This window comes from Sceloporus occidentalis, unplaced genomic scaffold (genome assembly GCF_023333645.1).
Source record: "Sceloporus occidentalis isolate IW3139 unplaced genomic scaffold, rSceOcc1.0.p SCAF_56, whole genome shotgun sequence".
NCBI lineage: Eukaryota > Metazoa > Chordata > Lepidosauria > Squamata > Phrynosomatidae > Sceloporus > Sceloporus occidentalis.
The window spans coordinates 2,015,224-2,041,933 of record NW_028317036.1 but is presented as its reverse complement, the minus strand read 5'-3'; positions in this window follow the sequence as shown (position 1 = coordinate 2,041,933).

The window sequence follows — 26,710 nt, the reverse complement described above, 5'->3', positions numbered from 1 at the left end:
GGGCCGCAGCAAAAATGAGAACTTTAATCCATACTTGGGCAGGAGTTCCAACAAATGATGCCAAGGACCCATGATTGAGGGAAGAGAGGTAACAGTGAAAGTGGGGACAGGTAAGGCCTGTCCATGTATGAAAGAGGTGCTCTGTGCTATAATGGAGATGGTGTCTGTGGTATAGGCCTAATGGTTGCATGTACATGTCTTGTATGATTAATTAATGTGTTAGTTGCACTTCTGTTCATGTAAGGATGTGAATTATGGAAATGGGTCTTATCAACAGTTACTAGCATCTTCAACATCATTGAGTACATCTTCAAAATCTTCTCTCAGCCAAATGTGGCTCTTTGATTTAAAGCTGTCTGCCATCTTCCTTGGACTATCTCCAAGTCTGACCTCCCTTCCCTATTACTACACATACTGAAAAACAAGGCAGTGTAACCACAAGGAAGGGGCTTAACCAAGAAGAGGTGTATTCATGATAGGGTGTGGCTAAGGGTGGGGCATCCCCACAGGGGGTCCTGGATTATCTCACTTGGTTATCTCACTCTCCCCCGCTTGTAAAGTGTCTCCACTCACTTTCAGAAATCTTACCTCTCTCTTTTCTTCTGTCTCTTTTTCTCTCATTATCACTATCCTCCACTCTTGAGTCATCTGTTGTATCTAAGGGTCCAATCACAGACAAATTGTAAATGTTGTGCAGGTGTTTTTAAGTGATATGTCTCATAATTTGCCAATTAAATTGTTATTGTTTGGGATGTGCTTTAGCCATGGGAATGGCATATGCAAGTATTAAAGTGCTGCTTAACGTCACACACCTTTTTATTTTAACCATATACTGTATGGTTGCACAATTGATTGTGCACTTGCTAAATGCCTACACTAAAACGTATTATTTGTTGCTGTTTTAGGAATTAGTGACAGGTTGTCGTTGAAAGCCTAGTGTTATATGTAGTACTACATTTCATAGGCCCTAATGTTTCTTAGAGATTGACAGGACATCCATATGTATTTCATCCTAATGACCATAACATTGGAGGGGCAAGAAACCTTCTGGGTTAATCACTGAAAAAAATGTCCCTGATTTATCATACCTATTTATTATATGCATTTACCCCATGTGATTAATATTATCTATTAATTAAATATCAAGTTTTTAAAATATTTTATCGGCTTTACCATGACTGATAGAGTCACACATTATCCAGTTATTTCACTGTAGGTGATATATTGCTGCATTTTGAACAATCACCACAGAAGCCACTTAATTGTCCCAATGAACTAATCCAATAACCATTGCAGTTTTGGCTTAATAATTATGGGCCATTATGTTTCAGGCATACAAGATAAGTGATGTGTACTATTAAGATTTCTTGAAAAAAAGCTTAACTTTCTGGAAACAAAGTATAATGGCATTATACCTAAATCCCATGCCTGTTATCATTTTTGACAGTTCATTGCCCCCTAGTGGCACAATTAATTAAGGTCAGATTCCAAAGATTTTAAGACTGCACCATTTACAAGCTTTTTTATGAATAATATTTCAGATTTGATGGTTTTACAGAACATTTTATAGAATTATGTTATTACATTCACTTTTCATAAATAAGGTATTTAATGTATAGAACTACAATATAGTCAAGTACTACCTACTTTTAAGTTAGTGAAATTCTGCATTATAAAGAGCAAAGTCTGGCATATTTTGGATGTGGTAATGGTACAAGAAAGATAAAGAACACCCTCACGAGTCTAAAGTGAAAATAATATATATATACTCCCCACAGGTTCCGCAGCTCCCAAAAACAACACTCCTCACAAGTGTATCACAGCAATATATCGAATAAAGGGCGCATGAACATGTGGAGAAAAATAACAACACAATAGTGTAGCAAGTTCAAACAAAATATCTGTGTAGTGAATGTATATTGCACTCACAAGAGTAACTGGTAGTAGAGGCTCATCAGATAATGACAGATCTTGATAAATCCTGGAATGCAGATAAAAGAACCGCCAATGGTGCAGTATAATAGAAAATATATTTAATAAGAAAAAACTGGGTAAACTCACAAGTAAGTTGGCACAACAAAATTGTTATGCTATAAGCGCAATATGGAAACAAGAATCCAGCAAGGTAAGAAATATCCGTATGGAAAAAATCTTTCAGAGTCTCTCAACGCGTTTCGCCAAACTCGTTGGCTTCTTCAGGAGCAGAATACAGATATTACAAATAAAATAAAGTGAAAAACTGCAGTCTATACATTTTCGTCCATTTGTCCCGTTTTTGAAGGTTCCCGGTGGTGTTCCAGTCCAATCACGTCCTCGAGCAGTTACGTCATCACGTTGCCACGCGTTGACGCGATTACGTTGCTTCCGTCATCCCGGCGCGATCGCACAGCAGCGTAGTCGTGTCATTAAGCGTGTTTCGTCACTCCCTCCCGGCTCAATTTGCATCTTTATTCCTCCACAGCTTGTTAAATACAGTTGATTCAAGGAAACGGAGGAGTGCTTCTTTATCTTTAACCCTTTTACTTTAAAGGATTCCGGACGTCTCGGGCACAGGCATTTTAAACAGACACCCCGGGTAAAGACAAAGACAATTAATAAACATATTTGAAACAAGAACAGTGTGTGTGTATTAGTTCTCCAATGTGTTAGAACCAAGAAAAAGGTAAGTAAAAAATTAAAAATAGAAATGTAAGCCAATAAGGAGTAAAATAAGATGAAGGTTACAAGTTAAAAATGGAGATAGTCAAAAAGAAATGTAAAAAGGAATTCATTAAACGGTGATTTAGGACAATATAGTAATAATAATATAATCCGTAAGAATTGATAATATAAATAATGAAATGAAGATGTATGTATATAATATGAATCTAAAAAACAAATAAAAAATAAATAAATATAAATAAGTGTTAAAAATGGATGAATATATGTAAGTATGTAAATAAAGTGTGTGTACATAAAATGTAAATAAATATATATATATATAAGTATAAAAATAATGATAAAAATAGTAAATATATGTAAGTATATAAAATAAAAAATATAAGTGTAAGTAAAATATATTAAATGAAAAAGCTAACATAAACCCTACTCCTAACCCTAACACTGACCCTATCCTAAACCCTAACCCTAACCCTAATGCTAAACCCTCACTCTAACATGAAACCAAAAAACTAACCCTAACCCTAACAGTAACCCTAACCCTAACCCTAATCTCCAGCCCTAACCCTAACCTTAACACTAACCCTAACTCTAATAAATAATATAGTGAAAATGTATATGTATAATATGAATCAATATATATAAATAAGTATTAAAAAGTAATGAATATATGTAAGTATATAACTGAAGTTAAAAAATGTGTGTGCAAGTAAAATATATATTTGTATGCATAAATGAATTAATAATTTTTTTTTTTTTATATAAATAAATATTAAAAAGTAATAAATATATGTAAGTATATAAATGAGGTTAAAAAATGTGTGTGCAAGTAAAATAATATTTATATAGATAAATTAATTAATAAAAATGTATTTAAATAAATGTTAATATGTCCAATTCAACGTTTAAACCTTCCTTTTTATAAGTTTGAAATGTATATATCCACTCGGTCTCTCTTTTACTTAACATTTCTTTAATATCTCCACCTCTCCAATGGGGAGATACCATATCTATCCCCACCATCTTAAAATCAGGGAGGGAAAATTTATCACAATTAACACAGTGTTTGGGGACACTGTGTTTAAAATTTTTATTTCTTATTCCCCCCAAATGTTCCAGACCCCTTATTTTTAATCCTCTTGATGTGCGGCCTATATATTGAATGCCGCACTTACATTCTAAAAGATAAATAACATTTTTTGTTTTACAATGAATAAAATGTCGGATTTCATATTCTTTTTTTGTAATCGTGCATTTGAATGTGGTAATCTTTTTATCTTGTAGATTACATGTCTTGCAAAATTTACATACCCCACATCGGTGGAAACCAAGGGGTTTTTGTGCTAAAAAATGTTCTTCCATTTGAATTCTGGGAAGGGCACTAGGTGCTACAATATTTTTCAAATTGTTCAATTTTTTATATATAATTCTTGGTTCCTCTGGTAAATGGTTTTGTAAAACATTATCTCCCTGTAGAATAGGCCAACATTTTTTAATGGCTCTCTTAATTTGTGCCGCTCTATCATTATATTGGGTGAAAAATGCAAAATTGAAATCCTTGTGATTTTTCTTTATTTAATAACAAGTCACCTCTCTTTATATTTTTAACTTGTGTAAAACTATCTGTTAATAATTTTTTAGGAAAATTTCTTTCTTCAAATTTCTTTTTAGATTCATATTATATACATACATCTTCATTTCATTATTTATATTATCAATTCTTATGGATTATATTATTATTATTATATTGTCCTAAATCACCGTTTAATGAATTCCTTTTTACATTTCTTTTTGACTATCTCCATTTTTAACTTTTAACCTTCATCTTATTTTACTCCTTATTGGCTTACATTTCTATTTTTTATTTTTTACTTACCTTTTTCTTGGTTCTAACACATTGGAGAACTAATACACACACACTGTTCTTGTTTCAAATATGTTTATTAATTGTCTTTGTCTTTACCCGGGGTGTCTGTTTAAAATGCCTGTGCCCGAGACGTCCGGAATCCTTTAAAGTAAAAGGGTTAAAGATAAAGAAGCACTCCTCCGTTTCCTTGAATCAACTTTATTTAACAAGCTGTGGAGGAATAAAGATGCAAATTGAGCCGGGAGGGAGTGACGAAACACGCTTAATGACACGACTACGCTGCTGTGCGATCGCGCCGGGATGACGGAAGCAACGTAATCGCGTCAACGCGTGGCAACGTGATGACGTAACTGCTCGAGGACGTGATTGGACTGGAACACCACCGGGAACCTTCAAAAACGGGACAAATGGACGAAAATGTATAGACTGCAGTTTTTCACTTTATTTTATTTGTAATATCTGTATTCTGCTCCTGAAGAAGCCAACGAGTTTGGCGAAACGCGTTGAGAGACTCTGAAAGATTTTTTCCATACGGATATTTCTTACCTTGCTGGATTCTTGTTTCCATATTGCGCTTATAGCATAACAATTTTGTTGTGCCAACTTACTTGTGAGTTTACCCAGTTTTTTCTTATTAAATATATTTTCTATTATACTGCACCATTGGCGGTTCTTTTATCTGCATTCCAGGATTTATCAAGATCTGTCATTATCTGATGAGCCTCTACTACCAGTTACTCTTGTGAGTGCAATATACATTCACTACACAGATATTTTGTTTGAACTTGCTACACTATTGTGTTGTTATTTTTCTCCACATATTTTGGATGTGGAAAAGGTAATTTGGCCCTCAGTAAAGCATAATTAATGTCTTAATCTTACAGCAATCTACTGTTTAGCGGGTCATCACCTAAATGTCAAAGACATCTGACTTCAAGTAATAGACTAACCATCAGTCACCTCCAGTGCTGGCTCTGCAAATGCTGCAGGTGGGGTCTAGGGCAAGGGCACCCACTGATTTCCTTCAAGCAGCCAATCAGTACCCAGAAATGACAGACCATGGAAGATGACAGCTATAACAATAGGGCTACAAGTTCTAGGTCAAGTATGTAGGGTTATGTGGCTAACCTTTATTAACACTCAGATACATCAAGAAGCCTGCACTACTAGTGTAGTGTGTGTTTTATGACGTATATTAAGTGGGTAATACAGTACATTTCTGATTGTTTTTAAATGATGTTTCATTGAATTGTATAGGAACTCAAGAAAAGCCTTGCATTCTAGCGCTTCTATTAATCAGTTAGTCTGTAAACATTAAGTTTTAATTAGCTGCCAGAGTATTGTCTTCACTGTTGTGTCATCACAAAAACAGGGATTCTCAATGCTGTTTGAATATTAGCTTATTAAGTATTATTATTATCTTTTATTTATATAGCGCCAACAATTTACGCAGCACTTAATACAATACATATATTCAAGGGGTATAACAAGACGAGGACTAAGACAAACCGATACATTAGGTGGAGAGAGCCCTGCTCGCAGGCTTACAATATATGAAGATTTTGGGGGTTGATATATATTCCTCTATTACTGCGAGTTTCTATGTGAGATACTTTAGACTTTATATATTTTCTTTTTTAATGTTTACCCCTGTGTAAACAAGAGACCTAAATGTAAAATTGTTTATTCAATTTTTGTGTACACTTCATTGCTTGCCGATAAAACAGCAAATGAAAAAATCCCAAGAAATGAAATTGAAGTGTCTGCGGCACTCCAACTAAATTGTGAGTGCATAATCCACAAATATTAAAGGGCCATATCTTACAAATATTACTACACTATATTTCGTTTTTCTTTTCTCTTTTGTTTTATTGATTTATTTCATATGTGGAATTCGCTTGGAATACCAATTACATAAAAGTTGGGACAGGCATTCTTTTTAGAAAATTCACTAAAGCACACTACATCACTTTGTTATATTAGTTGCATGATTTGGGGATTGCTGCTAGGCATTTCACAATATATTTTTTGTATTAGTGATAGGTTGTTGCCATAGAAAGTGAAAGAGTGCAATTAACGATTTATCCAAGTGAAACTGCACCTTTAAGAAGGGACACATTACAGCATAATATATTATAGTCAATGTAAAAGAAGGAGTTGAGACATTTTAAAAAAGTTGGGAAAAAAAATGGGTTTATTACATTTTAGGTGGGGTGTAACCACAACAAAATAAACAATTTGTAAAATCCCTATAAGCATATTTTGTGTCTTTTTTGCTGTGGGGGATCCGTCCAAATGGCTCATGGTCATTGAAGCAAGAATCAAATACTTCATCCACTGCTTTTTCAGCCGTTTCTCGACTGACATTTCTAACAGCCCAATTCTCGGTCTGTCTGTCTTTGTAAACTGTGCATCCATGCTTCTTCATTGCACCCAAAAGCAACTTGGCATATGGGTTTGTTTCTAGAGCTATATTCAGCATAACCTGGCACTTTTTATGGCAAGCGTATACATGGGGGCTTCCTTGACAGGGTCAGCTAGGTTCATTATCGGACTGGAGATCTTGCACAGAAACTCATGGAGCAAAATAAATATGTGATCAGGCAATGAGTTTTCATGTGTTAATATTTTTTTACCACTGTCACGGAGCTGGCTAGTCCGACCGACTATCTCCGCTGTCTTGTGCTCCCTTAGCCTGGGACAACACACTTTCCCCGGTTCCCCAGTCACTAGCCGAGACTCAGTGTAGGGTAAAACCAAACGAAGACTGATTTATTTCTCACACACAGGACTGGATATATCCAGCAAAACACACATTAACATAAAACAAGATATTGGGACACAAACCGCCCCCTTAATCTGCCTCCCAGAGACAACAGGGGCAGTAACGGGATTAACAATACAATAGGGGGAGGAGACTGATTGATATAACATTAAACTGAAACAATGGTGGTCACTCCCTGGTGGCAGATCCTGGCTGTCTGCTGGAGATAATCCCCTCAGACAATGATGAGATGATACTGCTGGGGGTAGCCACAGAAGCCTTTACAAACCCAGGGCCCATAGTCAATAGGGAGGAGGCTGGCAGTCAGGCTTCTCCAGTGGTCCCAGTGATGGAGGCTTCCGTCACAACCACCAACACTTTCCAATAAGAAAAATAAAGCTCATACAATTATCATGGAAATGTAAAATGATGCTTATTTTAACACCTGACATTCAATATTCTATATTAACATATTAAGAGTTAAGATTGACATACTTTTATATCACAATAAATAACATTTAATAACAGCCGTGACATGGTGGGTCATTGATTTACATTTTGTAGCCTTCATAATAAACAATAGACTTTCATATTCAAATGCATGCAGTTCTTTCGTCAGACCTATGTTATTTTTTATAGGGGTTTATTCCCCAAACATGGAGTGTGCAGATGAGTAGAACATTTCACTTCACTGTACATTATATTCATAATTCAACCCCTTAAGATGTATCCTAAAAGAATAACTTGAACTGACTCTGCATAAGACATGATAAATGTGCATCAATTAACTGAAGGTCATCTAACATAACATAGACTGAAAATTAGTGGTGAGTTGCAAAAATAATTGAAGAAATTCTAAAATGTATATTATGCATCCTAAAATGAGATTATTTAGATTTGTTTCCAATAACACATAATACACACAAAAAAAGAAAAAATATAAAATAAGGCATTTAACAACACCAGAGAGTTAGGATCTTCCTATTAAGGTGTCATAGTCTAATTTTTACCACTAGGCTGTACCCTAAGTATAGGGAAATACCATAGAAATAAATTATACATATCGATGTAGTTTACCCAGGAAAAGTGGTATTTATAAATAAGAACACTGCATAAATGGTTCATCCTAAAAACTTATCAGATATCTGTTAAAAAAGATAATCTAAATAAAGATATAAAAAATAATGATTCAATAATTGGGAGCTTAAATCGCAGTGATATTACAAAAGAATATTAAATATGTACAATGTGTGAGCAAAATGCGCATGTAAATTTTCCACATTTTTATGAGATATAAACTAAACTGCTACTGCGGAAGATCTGATTATTTTTTATGGCATAATAAGCTGTATATAGATTTTACAGGACACAATAGATGTTTTCCTCCTTAATTGCACTCTCTAGTATGCTCTGAGTATCCATAGGCAAGTGTTTGAGAGACATGTAATAATACTAAGTTCATGTCTCACCTTCATTTTCTTTCCTATGGCTGATGACAATGTTTATGGGCAGAAAAAGTGGTGATTCACTGTGGTCTGTAAGTTTCTATTCATTTAATTCTAAGGTGGTACCATCATCTTAAACGCTATCTTTGTTCATCGAAAGGCTGTTTTTTCTACTGGTTTTGCATCCTCCATCCAAGTAAACTGCGGTATGTTAGACTTTTGTCAGTAATTTTGAAGCTATTTCCTCTATGCATCAATACTCATAAGAGGGAAGACATCGTACAGTATAATATAGAGCAGTAAACTATTTCTTTTATTGGAATTTTTCTAAAATACTCAGTTGTAATAAAATAACAAGTCAAACCTCTGTCATATTATGATAGCTATCTTTGATTTGGGGTTTAGTTCTGTTCAGTTCTGACTTGTCTTGTTTGGCCCTCCTTCCCTGATGCTGCAAATGAAAACAACTGTCCGATATGAGTATCATATGATTGATATACAATGTAACCTTTTTTATTATATCACTCTAAACAATGATATGCTCTGTACAGCCCCGACCCCTGGGTACAAATGATACAGTTAGCAGATATGAACAGGCATGAGGCCACTCCAAGCCAATTTAATTGAACATTGATATGAAAATTTGTGGGAAGCTTACTGAAATTTTAATGATGGGTTCATCACTTAGTAACCTGTATTTCAAGGTGAGACAGCAACTTACAAAATAAAGCATTAGCAAGGTGCCAGCTTTTGCCTACAACCAGTGGCGACTCTAGAAACAATATATAGGGGGGGGGCACACAAGATACCACAGTCAAACTGGGGGGAGCATTCATAATTTCCAAAAGTAATGTGCTATGGAATTATACTTTTGTTATTGGGCTAAAATAATACTTGATCATTCAACATGGGAAGCCTGAAGCCACAATTGAGTGCGACTAATCCTTGAAATAAATATTATATACAATAAATAACTTTTCCACGAAATGATTTCAGGGCCTTGAACGTTTTGTCCCCTGAAGTCACTACAATTTCAGGAGGGCATTTTATCTCTGGATAAATATAAATTAAATAATTCCTACTGTAAGTTAAGTGCCAGGAAACAGATGACCAAACACACACACCAACACAGGCTCTGTCACACCGACACCCAGACACACACACCAGGACAGGCTCTGCCACACCGACAACCAAACACACACACACCAGGACAGGCTCTGCCACACAGACACCCACACACATCAGGACATGCTCTGCCACACCCACATCCAAACACACACCATGACAGGCTCTGACACACTGACACCCAAACACACACACCAGGACAGGCTCTGCCACACTGACAACCGAACACACACACCAGGACAGGCTCTGCCACACCAACACCCAAACACACACCAGGACCGGCTCTGCCACACCAACACCTATACACCACACACCCGAAGACAGGCTCTGCTACACTGATAACCAAAAACACACAAACAGCACGACACAATCTACGTCACAGACGTCTACATCAGGATGGATTTTTCACACTGCATTGTCGTTTATACCCCCCCTTAGTGTTTTTGCCCCTTGTGTATTGATGCCCCTGCTGCCCATATACATTAATATTAGCCCCAGTTGCCGACAGCAGGTATAGATCAACACATTAACACACAAACCAAACTTTGCATGTATATCAACTGAAATTCACTTGTGATCTCAGCACTGAAGGTATATATCAAATAAACAGAATCAGACATACAAATCCTGTATTTGCAGGTATACAATAGTATATGAAACGTAGCATTGCAGGTATAGATCAAATAAATACATGGAAACAACATTGCAGGTATTAATCAACTGAATAAGACATACAAACACTGTATTTGCAGGTATACATAAATAATGTATGGAAATATATAGATATGGATCTACAGAATAACGCAAAAACCCAGCTTTGCAGGTATAGATCATTTGGAATTCACATAAAAACACGTCATTAAAAGGTATATTTCAAACCCAATAAATTACAGGCATAGATCACAGGTTGCACACCCCAAAGCCAGCCCTGGCGTCAGTGGCGACTCTAGAAACAATATATAGGGGGGGCACACAAGATACCACAGTCAAACTGGGGGGGCATTAATAATTTCCACCATTTAATCATACTACTGAAAAAACATATATATATATATATTAGCCCCTGCTGCCCATATATATTAATATTAGCCCCAGTTGCCGATTTATATATTAATATTAGTCCCTGCTGACTATATATATAAATATATACATAAATATTAGACCCTGCTGCCGATAGCAGGTATAGATCAACACATTAACACACAAACCCAGCTTTGCATGTATAGATCAATTGAAATTCACTTGTGATCTCAGCACTGAAGGTATATATCAAATCAACAGAATCAGACATACAAATCCTGTATTTGCAGGTATACAATAATAATATATGAAATGTAGCATCGCAGGTATAGATCAAATAAATACATGGAAGCAGCATTGCAGGTATTAATCAACTGAACAAGACATACAAACCCTGTATTTGCAGGTATACAATAATAATATATGGAAACATAGCATACCAGATATGGATCTACAGAATAACACACAAACCCAGCTTTGCAGGTATAAATCAATTGGAATTCACATAAAAACACGGCATTAAAGGTATATTTAAAACCCTCTAAATTACAGGGATAGATCACAGGTTGCACACCCCAACCACACTGCCCACATAGAACCTGGCCAGCACCCAGATAACACACATAAGATTTGCTATCTTTGTCCCATATACACCCTGCCTGTGCCATCTTGGTCCCCAAGGCTCAAACATCCTGCTAGTGCCATCTTTGCCCTTCCACAATTATACTTCTATGATACACACAAACACATTAACTCATGCTCTCCCTCATTCAGACAATTCATCCACATATTAACTCATGCTCTCCCTCATTCAGACAGTTCATCCACATATTAACTCATGCTCTCCCTCATTCAGACAACTCATCCACATATTAACTCATGCTCTCCCTCATTCAGACAATTCATCCACATATTAACGCATGCTCTCCCTCATTCATACAATTCATCCACATATTAACTCATGCTCTCCCTCATTCAGACAATTCATCCATTTTAAGAAACTACGCCCCTTGGAGCTTCAAATGAGGGGCTACATGTATTTCTAGGACAAAAGTTGAGTGCACAAATAATGATGGAATATGTCGCTTTGGCTAGAAAATATGTTTTTTCTAACCATAGCGACATGTTCATTTGTGTCTTGCGCACTCCAGGTTTGTACTAGAAACACATACAGCCCCTCATTTGATGCGCCAAGGGGTGTAGTTCTTGCAAATGTGTACTTTTTGTGCCATAATTTAACTTCCTACGTGAGCAGTAATGCCACGTCAAGGCTTCAACCCTAATTACTGATCATTCACACGCCTTTCATATCTCCATTGACTCGCAGAAGCACACACCATACTTTCCATACATTCACTCACAGAAGCACACACCATTCTTTCCCCTTACAATCCCAAAGAAATGATGGTAAATGATGGTAAAATCACTTTTACAGCAAAAATAAAGTCTTGCAGTAAAAATGCAAGGTGCTGCAGGGATGAGATGGTTACTCACGTACCACACAGGCTAAATGGCTGATTTTAATAATATTTGCAGTTCATCAGGATTTCAAAAATTTGCTTCCCTCAACCGTTGGCTAAATTTAACCCCATGATCAAAGGGATTAAAAATTAGTATCGGCCATTTTTAAAAAGGGGATGTGACTTTTTATAGCTATATGATCGCTGTGGTAACATTGGCTACCACAGTGATCATTTAGCTAGAATACTTAAACTTTTTTTTTTTTTTTTTTTAAAGTTAAACTACTTTATGTTTAAATAATTTAATTTGGGGGTCTCTAGGCAATTTTGATCTTTTTTTATCTGCCTTTAGAGACCCCCAAATCATTTTTTTTACATTTTTATTTTTTTAACTTAGTATTTTTTATTCTTATTTATTATTGTTTTACAAGCTATATACCGTTGGAAAGGTGAGCTAATTACCTTTCCAAAGGTATATGTTGGGGGTCTATAGCTGCTTAGATGCCTGAGATACAGGCATCTAAGCAGCATGGCGCCATACCTTTTTAACTGACAATTGTCAGTTGTTAATAAAGTTGCGCGGTGACGTCATCGCGTCATTACGCGAGACGTCACCGGCCGGATCGGGTGGCCCCGGTCATGCCCTTCAGTTTGAGGGGGCAGATCGCCGGGGTAGGTGGTGATGGAAGTCCACAGACCTCCATCAAGGTAGGGTAGTGCTAGTGACGGCAAGGTGCCGTCGTTAGCACCTGACTGGGACTGCCAGCGACGGCACCATGCCGTCGTTAGCAGTCAAGGGTTTAAAGTCCCATTGCGGGACTGTCCTGGGTGGCTCCAAATTCGTTGGGGGGGCAACAGGGGGGCAAGGAATATCCTAGGGGGGGCAATTGCCCCCCCTTGCCCCCCTGTAGCGACGCCACTGCCTGGCGTCCACGCTGCCCACACAGCAATCACACTCCTATCATACCCAGGCAACCAGTAAATGCTGGTACCTAGGCATGATGGGACTGTGCTTGCTGGGATTGCTGTTAGCAATCACACTCCTATCATGCCAAGTCAGCCAGTACATGCTGGTAAAGGGTGGCTGTAAGTGATGTGCAGACCCCATACTGCTGGCAGCATCAATACACAAGGGGGGCAGCTAGCTAGGTTTCATCATGTACTTGCTGACTTGGCATGATAGGAGTGTGATTGCTAACAGCAATCACAGTCCCATCATGCCTAGGTTCCAGCACTTACACATCCATGCTATCACACACACTCATTCATTCATATACTCATTCATTCACAGATTAATTCCCTCAATCACGCATACTCATTCAAACACCCTCCCCACCCCCTTACCTGCACTTCAGCTCCTCGATGCCGCTCACAGACTTCAGCAGAGGGCGCAGCCTCCCTCCGCGTTCTCTGGTACTGCACAGAGGAAGCAGGACTGGAGCAGAGTCATGCAGTACAGAAGACCCTCCCACAGGTAAGTAGCAGGGCTCGAGGTGTGGCCCGCGTAAAATCGGTTGCCCTGGCTGCCGATCTTACACGGGCCGCACCCTCTCTCTCCTCCGCATTAAAAAAAAAAAAAAAGACGGGATTTAAAGTCGCATTGCGACTTTATTCCAAATTTGGCAGGGGGGCAACAGGGGGGGCAAGGATTAACCTAGGGGGTGCACTTGCCCCCCCTTGCCCCCCTGTAGTGACGCCACTGCCTACAACACAACTGAAAAGAATAATGGTTTTATTTATATTACTATTGTCACGGACTGGGTCCAAGCTGATGGCAGAAGGACCCAGCGCGCCCGATGGTTGTTTGCAAGAGTCTCGATGCAGCAGTGGAGTCTGGGGCAGGGCCTGGTGCAGGGTGACCACACTCACCCAGGCGTTGAGCACCTAGGAAGTGCAGCCAAACACCAGCGCCCTGATACGGCAGCAGATGTAGTCCAGAATAAAACGAATCCTGCAGGCACCCAGGAGCAGGCATGAAGCATATCACACTGATCACGAGCAGGATGCTGCAGGCTGGGAGAATGAAGGCTAAGCAAAGGGTTAATGTAGCAGACACATAACACAGCAAAGGAAAGGGAGACCAGGCAAGAAACATGATATAGAATATACATGAGAAGTGGCTAGAAACAAGATATGAATAGAGCAAAATATAAACAGGCACTAGACGAGGAATAAACATAACTAGACAAGACATACATAGTACAGGGCACAACAAAGGACAGGGAAGAAGGCAAGGAACACAGGGGAAGGAGTGAGGAGCCGGAACCCTCGGACGCTTCTCCTATAAGCAAGGATAGGACATATTAACAGGGACATGGGGAGAGGAGAGAGGAACCGGAATCCTCAGATGATTCAAGGAAGAAGGGCAAAGGTACATAAAGACACACAAACATGACTACAGAAACTAGCCTAGGACTACAAGATAACTATTGGAGATTTCGTCACATGATATGGCCATAGTATGCTTAGCCCACCACTACGCCAAAGTACTCCAATGACGGTGGGTCCTAACGCTAATCCCTGCTGACAAGATACAAAACAAACCACACATGTAAACCAAACACAGCACAGAGACATACCTTAGACTGCAGACTGCAGACTGAGATAAACAGAACACAGGTGGGGCACACCTAATAAAGGAAGCAGAGCTGAAGCAAAGAGTCGGAGCAGAAGCAAGGAATGGAAAATAGAACAAAGCAAAAGGAAATCCAGGAATGGATCAAAGCAAAGCAAAGAAACTAAAGCAGGACAGATATGCAGCTCCGCAGCCTGGGCAGACCGTGACAGTATCCCCCTCCGAAAAGAGCGGCCTCCGGACGCGAACAGAAACAGCAATAGAAGGAAGGCCCGCCCTCTGACGGGAGAACGGAGGAAACAAGTCAACCCAGGAACCAGCATACAGAGTCCGAAAAACGTAGGAGTCCTTCGATGACCAGCACTGCCGCTAGTAGACAAATCTCCTCCAAAAACAGGAATCAGAATGACTGTACGGGATTGAGGAAGTAGTCTCTAGCTGACATTTAGGGCCAGACGAAGGCAAGGTAGATAAGCCACTTGACAAGGCAGACACGGCAGGAAACCCACTTGCTGGGCAGACGGCAGGTAACCCACTTGCTGGGCAGACACGACTGGTACAGGTTCAAGCACAGGCACGGTTCAGGCACGGGTTCAGGTTCAGACAACAGGTTACCCACTTGCAGGGCACACGGCAGGTTGCCCACTTGGAGAATACTCAACCAGGGTAGCCCGGATACAGGCATTCATACTGGGAGTCCATAGTGGGTCGCTGGCCGCAACTCAGGAAACCCTCTTTCAGGGTACACGGCAGGTTGCCCACTTGGAGAATACTCAACCAGGGTAGCCCGGATGCAGGCACTCATACTGGGAGTCCATAGTGGGTCGCTGGCCGCAACTCAGGAACATGACAGGAAGCCCACCGGAAGGGGCAAGCTTGGCAGGAAACCCTCTGGAAAGGGCACGCTCGGTAGGAAGCCCTACGGAAAGGGCTCACACATCAGGAAACCCTACGGAAAGGGCACGCTCGGTAGGAAGCCCTATGGAAAGGGCTCACACATCAGGAAACCCTACGGAAAGGGCACGCTCGGTAGGAAGCCCTATGGAAAGGGCTCACACATCAGGAAACCCTACGGAAAGGGCACGCTCGGTAGGAAGCCCTATGGAAAGGGCTCACACATCAGGAAGCCCACCGGAAGGGGCAAGCTTAGCAGGAAGCCCCTTTTGATGGGGTGCACACAACAGAAAACCCCGTTTGGTGGGGTGTTTGATAGATAGCCCTCTGGCCGGGCTGGAATGCTGCAGACAGGCACGGAGGCCCACTGGAAGGGCAGACGGATACGGAGGCCCACTGGAAGGGCTGACGCTGCAAACTCCACTCTGCGAACTCCTGACCATTTACCTGCAGCCATGTGTCACGGACTGGGTCCAAGCTGATGGCAGAAGGACCCAGCGCGCCCGATGGTTGTTTGCAAGAGTCTCGATGCAGCAGTGGAGTCTGGGGCAGGGCCTGGTGCAGGGTGACCACACTCACCCAGGCGTTGAGCACCTAGGAAGTGCAGCCAAACACCAGCGCCCTGATATGGCAGCAGATGTAGTCCAGAATAAAACAAATCCTGCAGGCACCCAGGAGCAGGCATGAAGCATATCACACTGATCACGAGCAGGATGCTGCAGGCTGGGAGAATGAAGGCTAAGCAAAGGGTTAATGTAGCAGACACATAACACAGCAAAGGAAAGGGAGACCAGGCAAGAAACATGATATAGAATATACATGAGAAGTGGCTAGAAACAAGATATGAATAGAGCAAAATATAAACAGGCACTAGACGAGGAATAAACATAACTAGACAAGACATACATAGTACAGGGCACAACAAAGGACAGGGAAGAAGGCAAGGAACACAGGGGAAGGAGTGAGGAGCCGGAACCCTCGGACGCTTCTCCTATAAGCAAGGATAGGACATATTAACAGGGACATGGGGAGAGGAGAGAGGAACCGGAATCCTCAGATGATTCAAGGAAGAAGGGCAAAGGTACATAAAGACACACAAACATGACTACAGAAACTAGCCTAGGACTACAAGATAACTATTGGAGATTTCGTCACATGATATGGCCATAGTATGCTTAGCCCACCACTACGCCAAAGTACTCCAATGACGGTGTGTCCTAACGCTAATCCCTGCTGACAAGATACAAAACAAACCACACATGTAAACCAAACACAGCACAGAGACATACCTTAGACTGCAGACTGCAGACTGAGATAAACAGAACACAGGTGGGGCACACCTAATAAAGGAAGCAGAGCTGAAGCAAAGAGTCGGAGCAGAAGCAAGGAATGGAAAATAGAACAAAGCAAAAGGAAATCCAGGAATGGATCAAAGCAAAGCAAAGAAACTAAAGCAGGACAGATATGCAGCTCCGCAGCCTGGGCAGACCGTGACAACTATGAAGTAAAAAATAAAATACAAGTGTTAGCGATAGAATCAGAGATACTCTGGAACAGAATGGTTCCCTTTTAATTGGTTGGGGGAAAATGATTGCAGTGACATCTACAAATGTTCTGTTTGAATATATAAAATATATCTAGAAAATATATCTGTGATTTAATATCATAACCACTGTATACAAAAAATGTGATCAATGCAAAAATTACATCTCTTTGACCCTTAGGAAATTAAGATTTTACCTCCTCATCATCACTTTGATTGGACATTATTTCCTTAAAGTGAGAAGCTGGGAACAATTTTTTTTCTTCCAAATAAACAGCTTCAGAAAAGGGAATTTGTGAAAGGTTGACCTTGATAGACTTATGTCTCTGTTTCCACATCAATTATTATGCTAGTATGAATATTTATTGCTAAAGCACTTAAAAGAAAATATAACAATGTTAATTATTAAAACAGTAACAGTGTAGTGAAGTACAAAAACAATTAGGGCTCTACTGGGACTTGAAATTGTACCCAGCGTGTGGCTCAGTCTCATGATCACTGAAGCCACAAGAGAGGAAAATAGGAACCACCCTAAACTTGAATAAGATGTAAATGTTGATATTCTGCAGAACAGATTACAATAACATCAAAAATACAATTGTTAACCTGTAAAACATATTCACATATAAAGCTGGAGTGGTCACATCATGAAAGATGAGAGCAAATATGGTGTTTGTTGGCTAACTGAATTGCATTAGACTGCCAGTTTTCAAGACTTTTTAGGTTAACACCATGCAACTCTATACCTGTATAACACTTAATTCCTTTTTCCTTAATTTCCAGATTAAATAAATGCCATGGACCTTCTTGATGGATTTATACACTTTTTGATATTGAGTTTAGGGGTTTCAGCCACATCCATTGATAACAGGTGGCTAAAACCAAGCACTCCAAACTGCCTCTGGAAACAAAATTGGCACAATCACTATGCAGCAGGAGCATCATGAAATTGGATGCAGCTGCAAGCCAAAATCGCTAAGCACAATGCCAAGTGTTGGCAGGAGTGGAAGTCTAATGGACCTAGGTTGAGGAGGGATAATGATCTGGGGCTGTATTTTAGGGTTTGAGCTAGGTCCCTTATTTCCAGTAAAGGGTAATGTTAATGCTACAACATACAGACATTTTAGATAATTGTTTGATTCCAACTTTGTGGCACTAGATGGGGAAGGCTCTTTCCCATTTTAACAGAATTCCTGTCACAGAAACAGGATACTGGAGCACAAAGGCACAAGGAGCCATGAAACAGCAGAACATAGAATCATATGAAACCAGTAGCCCAAGGTCAGTTCCAAACTGGAGCTTATGGGTCTAGCAAAGGTGTATGGTTAACAGCAAGCTTATAAAAGTAGCCAGTGAGCAGGTTGATGGCATAATGGTTGTTAGCTAAGCCCAATGATGAGGCTGAGGTCTAAAGTTCCAAGGGATGAAGGACTTAATAATCAATAATTAGTAAACCATCACCAATGCAATTCAATATACAGTATATTCCACTCTAGAGAAGAATATTACGCTTAACAGATAAATATGCTTGACCATCATACCTCAACACCTAGAACTAACATAACCATGTATCCAGGGCACTTTTTTACATGAAATATGTGAATTTAGTATACATAATTATTGATTTAACGATTATTGAAAAAAATCACCAAATCTAATCTGGGCCATTTAATTTAGGATGTAAAAGTTGTAATTTTGGCTTAATTTTTCTACCTATTCTTCCTGAATTTGATGCAAAAAGAAAATCCCAATTAAGCTATTAAGGAAATTTCTTCTTGAGCGTAAAAGGGATTCAGATTTCACGTTGGATGAAGAAGCTCTAAAATATTAATGAAAATATAAAAAGAATACAGACCCATTTTGAGGACATCCATTGCATTTGACAGCACCGCATCTCTCAGCAGTGAATTCCATACCATTATTGTCCTTACTGTAAAGAATCCCTTACTTTTCTATGTTTTCTATGGAATCTTCGCTCTAACAGCCTCAGAGGATGACCTCTTGTTCTTTGTGTATTTCTGTTAATAAACATATTTATACAACATTATAATGTCCCCTCTATAAGATGCTGTTGCACCCGAGGCAGTCCCCCGGGAACTGCCATTCATGATCCCCAAACCAATCTCTCAAGCAATCATGTGACACCATTTATTTTCTGTGTGCCTACCTTGCCCTATTCTGTGTGGTGTTGCGTAGTGAAAGGTAGTGTGCCTATGTATTTCTGTAATCTGAAGATGCAGCTAAATATGTTTTGGTGGGGTTTTCAGCAGTTGGAAATTATGGAAATGGAATGGAATGGAAATTAAGTTACATCTCCCTTTGCCAGGAATTGATTACTAAATACTCTGAGTTGTCTTTGTTCCAAAATATATACTTACTTATACTGGGTATTTTGAGCTGGTGGGCTGCTAAACAGTCCCAAATGAGACTATAGGCCTCACAAAATACAATGTAAAAAGTTTGGAGCACTTATTTCCTGTGTCAGCCAATCCAATGTTTATTGCAACGGTTCTGTAAAATCAGCCAACAGGGGCTCAGCCATATAGTAAGTTCTTTTTTTGGGTGTAAACAGATTTTATTTTAACATATTAGTTTTCTCTCTGCCCTCACTAACCAAATTTAGTTATCTATATGCTGTATGTAACCTTTACTGCAGGGCCATGAAATGGAGGGACAAGGCCCATAACACCCGGATTTGTGATGTCAGGGCAGGAAAGCAAATATCTATTTTTATATATCTGTAGTTGTGTAGTCCTTGTCATTTGTATGTAATGAAAATAGGGTTGAGACAAAGAAAATGGGTGCCAAACTTGTGGGTAGCCAGATATATACTGACTGTATGATGTGTGGTTGCGACAACAGCGTTGGCTCAAAAATCAATTTAAAGTAAGTTATGTATTTTGTTTTCTCTGTTTCTGCCATTACAAATTACTTTAGCTCCCTTTGGAGTCTGAACATAATTTTATAACACTTTTGTAGAGTTCTGTATTTTTATGATCTATAAGTTTGCACGAAAAATGGCTAATATTTAGGATAATATGGTATTTCCGACAGTAGAGTACTTCCACACCATTACAAAACAGATGCTCAGCTATTTTATTAAATACTAGACACTTGTGCCTTCATTTGGTTGTGAACTAAAAACAAAAACATGCAAATGTACTCTTAAGTCCAACTCTACAATTATAATATATATAAGTCAAGGTCCATTTGGTTCTTTCGGTTCTGTAAGTGGTAGATCCTGTGTTCCATTTGCCACTTTGTGGCTATAATTACAATTTCAGAGTGCTTTAAAACCTAAATAAATGAATTTTTCATTCTGCTAATCCCATGGCACTAGAAACTGCAGACAACACCGCAGGAATCCACAGCATGCCACAGATGGAAGCCCATAGTTTATTGAAGTATCCAAGAAAGTGTGTATGGCTACATTTAGTGTATTTGAAAAGAGATACTGAAACATTCATATTTTTATAGGATGCATTATTGAACTGCTTTAAAAGATGTAATAGTGAATTATCCAAATCCCTCTTGCTAGTTAACAATAAAAATGTTATTTTGTTACATCAGATAAATAATTTGAAATGGTGTTTATAATAAGATCACACTATGGGGTCTATTACATCAAAAACTGAGATTGGAGAATGGCTTCCAGAAGAAATTGTTTGATACCTCTGTCTTGAAATTGTTTTAGATTTCTCTCTATTGTACTATACACCATTGTCAATAAACCTTGAATCTTTCCCTTCTTTTGTTACTATTTTTATTCTGTTCACACCTATCTGCCAACTCTCAGTTTAGACAATAGAGCAGTAATTATGATAATTTGTTGCCCTGGTAAGCAGCAAATACGTTCTGAAGAATCCAAAAAAATACAGTTTAAAAAAATTGATTTTTTGACAGAGCTGTACATATGCAGGTTCTTTAACAATGCTTTGGTCCTTTATTATAAAGTTTTTACTCTTTGATCGTAAGGTAACAAGCAATTACATTTCTCCTTAGACCACTTCACATGTTGTGGTATCTTTAATCATCACGCTTTAATCATTATGCTTGAAATGATCCTGCTACCATTATCAAGCTTGATGAATATTGTTACCAGAAAGATGTAATATTTCACAGACTTATGAACTTATAAAAAAATAAACACACAAGTATTTTCTAATAGGAAGGCAGGTAGAAATCAGGAAGGTTGATGAATGGGTAAGGTATCAGTATAGGAACAAAGGTTTTAGGTTTTGGGAGTAGTGAGCTGATTTTTCACTGGGAAACACCTTACACAAAAAGTAATGCTGGATTGCACCTTAATGGAAAGTGGTCTGCTGCGCTCTTGAGAAGGATAGCAAGATTGTTGGAGGAGATATCAAACAAAAAAAATAACATTAATTTCTTAAAAGCTTTCTGCATAGATTTCCACAACCTATAAATAGTCTACCATTATCAAATTAAGGGTTGTATATATTAACTAGACTTGCGCATTCGTCTTCGGGCGAACATGAAAACGAGCACGAAGAGGCCGTTTTTTTGTTCGTTCCGAAGACACGTCGAAGAGAATACAGTGCCGGCAAAACGTAGGAGAAGACGAAGACTCACAACCACGAAGAATCGAAGATTCTTCGTGATCGTCTTCGTTTTTGCCGCGCAGCCGCCAAAATTTCAAACAGGAGTGAGCTGATCTCGTCTGTCCAATCAGCTCACTCTTGTGACGTCACGCTAATTTAATAGAATCTATAATTTAATAGTTCATTATTATATATATATATATTTGTCAGTCATATATATATATATATTCTATAGTATACTAGTGTAGAGTGTACTGTAGACATTCATCTACTAGTGTCTAATTTAAAATCAGTAATATTAATTAATATAATTAATAATTGAATTCATTATAAAATTATATATATATTTGTCAGTTATAGTTAGTAATAGTATACTAGTGTAGAGTGTACTGTAGACATTCAAGACATCTACTAGTGTCTAATCTAAAATCAGTAATATCAATAATTCTATAATTCTTTCTTGTCTTAATAGTTAATTAAATTAGCTATAAATAAAAGTAATAATATTAAATAATTACTACTAGCGTATAGTTCAGCTAATCTTATTAGTACTGGTGCTGCAGCTCTATAGTTTGTGCTTTGTTTTAGCAACAGCAAGAGACCAAGTCAATTTTTCTTAATTAATCTTTCATTTTATTTCATTTGTTTTGCTCACCTCAGTCCATCAGTGAAGTGAACTTGTTGGGCTAGTGAGTGCAGCCGCATAAGTGCTGTGTTTTTTTTTGATCAGCAAGCAGTGACGTTAACTGTTTTGCAAAGATTTTCTCATTTATTTTACATTTTATTTCAATTTTATTAAAAGTACCCTTAGTGTTTTGCTCACCTCAGTCCATCAGTGAAGTGAACTTGTTGGGCTAGTGAGTGCAGCCAGCAGTGAAGCTAACTGTTTTGCTGTGACATTTTATTTTATTTCTAATTCTTTTCAAGAAAAATTGACTGTGACGAGCTGTACTAAGCAAAGCTTCAAGCTACTAGCTGTAGTACTAAAATAATTCTAATCTTCTTTAATCTTAATCTATAATATATTATAAATAATATATAACAATATAAATTCTAATTCATAATCTATAATATAAGTAATTCTAATTCTAAATTCTAATTCATAATCTATATTCTTCTATCTATAATACATAATATATAAGTAAATTATTTCTAATCTATTAATATTATATAACTTAATATTAATTAATAAATCATATACTGAATCTGATTTAACCTCACTTTAGCTTAGTGGGTTTGAGAGCGTCTGCCTAGAGGTAGACTTATAGTAAGGAAATATAGCTTTAGGCTAGCATAGTAGTAGGCTAAGATCTTAGGCCCGTGTAAATTCAAATTAAAAATAAAATACTGCTAGTTATTAAATAGTTAATCTTGAGTTAATAATTTAAATAACTTTAGCACTTTGGCAGATTGCACACAGCACAGTGCAGTAGTGCATAGTTTTACTTTTTAAGCAGTAGCACTGAAGAGAACTTCCTCTAATTTTTTGTCTTTAATTCGTTTTTCCTTTTTTTTTATTTTTATTTTTTTTTATAGTTTTTTAAACACTACACTACACTACACACACAACACAAAATTTGAAATGGATCCTCCTTTTGGGACTAAGGAGGGACAAGCTCCATCTACCACCGCCACCACCAGCACCACCACCAGCACCACCACCAGTTCTAAGATGCAGCCTTTGCGTCAGTCTAGTCGGCCAAGTAGGCCAAGCTCTCGCTTATCATTTGGGGAAGCATTGCTTGAAGGATCATCAAGTAAAGGAAAGGCACCAAAAGCAGGCAGTAGTAGTGCGGCTAGGCCCACAAGCTCTATGGTTTTTTACGGAAAGCCTAAAGCACCAGAAGCACGTTCAAAGTTAAAGGGTAGCACAAGTAGTACCAGCCCAGTGACTAAAAAGAAGTGCCTTTTGCCCCAAGCAGCATCTTCCCCATCCACCAGCAGCATGCAAGGTACCAAGCAGAGCCAAATTAGCAGCAAGACTCAGAGGGGTCCCAAACCAAAGCGATCTCATTCCTTTGTAGGGAAAACCACCACCACCACCACCCCCACCTCTACCGCCTCTACCACCACTAGTGCTGCGCCTACTGTTCCCACTGGTACCGCCACGCCATGTCCTCCTAGTACCTCTAGCAAGCCACCAAGTCCTTACAAAATTTTTGTAAAGACAGTTAGAGAGAGGGCTACACATAGTGGAACTCCACCTAGCGAGGTAGCAGAGGAGCCTGAGACTGAGAGGCCAAGTGCAGAGTCTATTCTTCCTGCTCGCACTACTACTAGTCACGAGTCTCACGACGATATCAGTCTTAGCTCCAGCCTAGCAGGAATTCCATTCGATCTGGCTAATGAAGAGCTAGACTATGAGCCAGAGGAAGTAGAGGAGATGAGTGGTCAGGAATCAGATTCCTCAGGGAGCAGTGTCCAAATGACTAGTGCACAATTTTCCCCTGAGCCTCCACCTTCTCCGCTACGATCATCACCACCACCACCACCACCAGCAGCAGCAGCAAAACCTAGCAAATCTAAAGCAATTAGCAGTCCCACTATGGCCAGTACTGTTACCACCAGTCCCACCACCACTAGTTCTGCCTCTGTTCATCCACCCCGAGCAGTAGGAGCAGCACCCAAGGCACACTCCAAGGCTATGCACGCCCCAATTTGGGAGCACTTTGAAAATGTTGAAGAAGGGCGCTATGGAAAGTGCAAACATTGTGGGAAGCTAATAAGCAGAGGGAAAGTGTCTGGCCATTTTACCAGTGCTAGCATGAAGCATCACCTCAGCACTCAACACAACGCTGTGCTATTGGGGAAAGATGCAGAGGGAAAACTTAGTGCAGGCAGCATAGCTGGTGGCCGTGGAAAAACCCCAACAGCTTCTTCTTCTGAGCCAATAGCAGCAGCAGCAGCAGCAGCAACTAGTGCTGGCAGCCAGAGACCAAGGCAGGTTGGAGCACTGCATGTCCAGCCCACCCTGGAACAATTTGTGGCATTCCAATCCAAAAGGTCAATGCCCAAACAGCAGGCCAATAAAGTAACGCGACTGATTGGTCAGTTCATTGCTGTTGGAGGGGCATCCTTCTCTATGATCGAAGGGGAGCCTTTCAAACAATTGATGGCGGCTGTGGCTCCACAATATACAGTTCCGTCACGTTCCACTTTCAGCAGGAATATTGTCCCCTCATTGTATCGGTCCTGTGTTGCAGCAGTGAAAGAGGAGCTTTCCAAGGCTGCTGGTCAGTCTGTTCATTTCACTACAGATTTGTGGAGTGCACCTAGCGGCCAGCATGCCTTTCTTTCTTTGACAGCACACTGGTGGCAGCCCGGTGTGTCTAAGGAAGCTGCTGCAGCAGGCTACCGATCTTTCCTTCTCCATGCAGAAGTGATGGATGAAAAGCACACTTCCCAAAACATTCTGCATGCGATGAGGAAAATGTTTAGCCTTTGGGTGGGAGCAGAGGCGGGCACCAATGTTGAAGTTGGTTTTGTGGTAACTGACGGAGGTGCCAATATGGTGAAAGCGCTGCGAGATGGTCATATTGTTGGTGTGCGCTGTGCAGCCCACATCATCCATCTTGTAGTGAAGGCAGCAATGTCAGAAGGAACTAATGTGGCAGCAGTAGTTCTGTCCCGCTGCAGAAAGATCGCTGGGCACTTTCACCATAGTGTTAAGGCTAGCCAACTTTTGAGGGAAGAGCAAGAGAGGTCAGGTCTTCCCGTACACTGCCTACGTCAGGATGTCAGTACACGGTGGAACTCCACGTTAGACATGCTCGAGAGGATTTTGGAGCAGCAGAGGGCAATCCATAATCTTGCCTCAGAGCACAATATTGGGATTACCTCTCCATTGAATAGGGAGGATTGGACAGTGATCGCCCAGCTAGTGGCAGTCCTTAAACCATTCAGGGATGCCACAGAAAATTTAAGCTCAAACACTGCCAGTCTGGCCCAGGTAATCCCAGTGTTCTCCCATCTAGGCAGCAAGATGGATGTGTTCCTTGGAAACCGTGAGGCTGTTCAAGGTGGCACTCTACATCCTGACATAGCAGCCATAGTCAGGAAGCTGAAGGATCTGCTAAAAGTACACCTTCGCAAACGAATGGAAGAGAGTCCCGAAATGATGCTAGCGTGCCTTTGCGATCCAAGAATTAAGGGAAAGCTAGCTTTGAAATTTAATGTTCTCAGTAGCTACCGGGAGCAATTGGTCAACAAGGTGCGTGACTGGCAGCGTAAAATGGGAATGCTGTCCGAGGAGGGAGAGGTGCAGGAGGAGGAAGAGATGATGTGGTCTGCTACTCCTAGCAGCAGCATCAGCAGCAGTGCCACAAGCAGCACAACACAGCTGAGTGGAGCAGCTGCGTTTTGGGAAGAGGCACTTGGGAGTATAGTTGGACCATCTGACAGAGCTAGCAGCAGAAAGGAGAGTAGTGCTGCTGAAATGGTCAAACTTTACCTCTGTGAAGTTCCTTCTGCGCCTAATGTTGATCCTCTTAGCTACTGGGATGAAAAGAAGAGTGTGTGGCCTGCACTCTCATGGGTTGCGCAGCAGCTACTATCATGTCCGCCAACCACTGTTCAAAGTGAGCGCGTGTTTTCTATGACTGGAAACATACTGAGTCCACAGCGCTCACGCATGGCACCTCATCTGATGGAGCAGATTGCCTTCCTTAAATTCAATCTGCCCAAGTTGGGTTACCCAGCTCTTAGCTTGGAAAGTTAATTTTTTTTATCTGTAATGTTTAAGGTAGTTTCTCCCCCTGGTTGCACGTGTTTGCGGTGTGGCAACGTCTGCTACCTCCG